General features: G+C 35.0%; 1 protein-coding gene across 1 annotated transcript in view; it reads right to left on the bottom strand.

Annotated features, from left to right (window-relative positions):
• The window catches only part of LOC106873291 (uncharacterized), a 128,524-nt gene that overhangs the window by 47,486 nt on the left and 78,375 nt on the right, over nucleotides 1–2,663 (bottom strand). The window lies entirely within an intron of this gene.

The raw sequence follows: 2,663 nt of genomic DNA on the forward strand, positions 1-2,663 counted from the left end.
ATATATATATATATATATATATATATATATATATAAGAAGAGAGTGAGAGAGAAAGGGATTTAAATGATTCATACAAAAATTTACACAAAAAAGAGAAATAATTCGATGTGGTGAGTGGTATGTATTTGATCAACAAAGACAAATAAAGATATATTAAATAACATTAAGCATGAATTCTTGATTTATTAAAATTATTTGTGTTTCCAAAGAACATAAAACAATCGTTTGGTGGTAACTGGAATTATTACAAAGACTTCATTGAAAAATTGACTTAATAATTTTCATCGTCTATGATGCAGCTTAATTATAAATGCTCATTTTGTCAGAAGCCATTCTGAGGAATTCCTTGAAAATGTAAGTGACTTATACCATCTAGATTTTCAAGACATCCTTGATGAAGCTTTTTATCATATTCTTGCATTGATATGAGATGAGCGAAACCAAGAGATGTTGGATACTGAGATCGTAGAATGGGTTTTTATGGCTATAAAAACAACAACTGATAAACAAAACAATGTTAGAAAATAGTTGGCTGAAACAAAAGAATGTACATACCACCTGATCACACCAATGTATCACACTCGTTTCTAGATAAATCTATAAATTATTATGATTTAAGGAAGTAACATGCTAAAATGGAAATCTACTGTAAGAAGATATGTCTTCCACAATTTGATGCAATTTATGTAAATATATTAAAATTAAAGTACTAATATTCCAAGATTTACTTTTCCCATTCTTGTTCTGACACTTTATTGCCACGTTAAGTACAACCCTAAATTTTATAGTGAGTGGTTACAACTTAAGTGAGACTAGGATCATCCACTTGCTCTGAATGGATGAACGACCGCATCAGAATAATTACGGTAACTAACAAATATTCTATGAATTACGATTTGTGAGATACAATGTTGTTTGTCCAAGTTTACCTTAACAGATTCCAGATAGTCATTACCTATCAGACAACTGGAACTGTCTCAAACATTTGCAGGGTTTTACACCTCACCCTTCTACTGGCTACTCTCATGTAATTCTAATATACGAATGTACGCCTTGTATATACGTCAAGCATATTATAGTCGTCCACCAATATTAATAGGTGAATGTTCCCAAGAATGCTTCGAGATGCCTGAAGAAATCCAACAACCGTCCGGACCTACTCGGTGTATAAAGAGTCACTAATCTGACACCACTCCTCTTGCTATTCACATTTAGTACCACTGATTTGCCATCCAGGTCTAGGTAGATTGCCCTTGCCTCAAGATCATTTCTATCCTGCTCGATCCAGGCCATCAGTAAATTGCATACACTTTGCAAACGTCAAAGATGGGTGCATTTTGTGCGTTCTGGGAATATCGGTTTCAGATCACAAGACATAGATATGATACCTGATAGCTATCACGCCAACATCCAGTGATTTAAGGTTGTTAAGCAAATTACTTTGTTTGCAATCCAGTCTCAAGCAGCGTAAATTTATTCAATCAGTTCTCCGTAAGGTAATTTTGAATGGAGAAAAACTGAAATAGGCTGCTTTAATCTAAAAACACCGAGCAAATAGGTCATCCGGATTTCTCTAAAGGTCTCTATAGTATTGCCTTGGCTGTCTTTTGCGGAGGTCCAGCTCGTCCTCTGGGAATCAGTTCTAATGTAATCCTCAACAGAAATCAAACTGGTGCAATTTGAGAGAGGTGGTCCACGATGTTGTTCCTTCTAAGACGTATGTCTTTGTTGAATCTTACGTTCTCCATTAACTCATAGAATGGCATAGTTGAAAACTTAATGAGTTGGTCTTTGTTGTTTATGCCCTGGTTGTAGTAATTGGTAATTGTAGCTGTTGTTGTGGTTGCGGTTTTGGTTGTTAGCATTTGTGTTGTTATTGTTACCATTTTTAGCGGTGGTCGTCGTGGTGATTTTTTTCCTATTGTTACTTTTTGTAATATGGCGGCGGTGGTAGTGACGATTACAGTAGTATGCGTAGGAAAATATTTGTTGATTTCTCAAGCATTTCATCAAACCTTCGGCTTTTCAGCTTTGGACGACTGGCCTTTCTTTTCTAATAATAATAATAATAATGGTGTTGATGATGCTGATGATGATGATGATGATGATGATGATGATGATGATGATGATGATGATGATGACGAAGACAACATAAACCCATCACTTTCGACGTGACGGTTTAAGTCGATACTTGACTGGAATGTGTATTTCCCCCATGCCGAAAGGATGAAAAGTGAAGTTGACCTCGATCGAGGCTTGAACTCGAAAGGTAAAATGCCTGAAGAAATACTGCAAGACATTTTCTCCGACATTCTATCGAGTCTACCAATCCACCGCTCATATGGTAATTGTTTTTATATGAGCACAAAGCCAGGAGGTTTGAGGTGTTGTTCTGCATCATCGAACCAAATACTTAACTGGTACTTTATTTTATCAACTCCAACAGAATGAAGGGCAAAGTCTAGTTCAACAGAACTTAAATCAGAATGTAAAGATGGATGAAATGCCGCGTTTATAATAATAATCATAAAAATGATAATAATAATCATAATAATAATAATAATAATAAGAAGAAGAAGAAGAAGAAGAAGAAGAAGAAGAAGAAGAAGAAGAAGAAGAAGAAGAAGAAGAAGAAGAAGAAGAAGAAGAAGAAGAAGAAGAA

Source organism: Octopus bimaculoides, chromosome 11, assembly GCF_001194135.2.
Source record: "Octopus bimaculoides isolate UCB-OBI-ISO-001 chromosome 11, ASM119413v2, whole genome shotgun sequence".
In the NCBI taxonomy this organism is placed as follows: domain Eukaryota; kingdom Metazoa; phylum Mollusca; class Cephalopoda; order Octopoda; family Octopodidae; genus Octopus; species Octopus bimaculoides.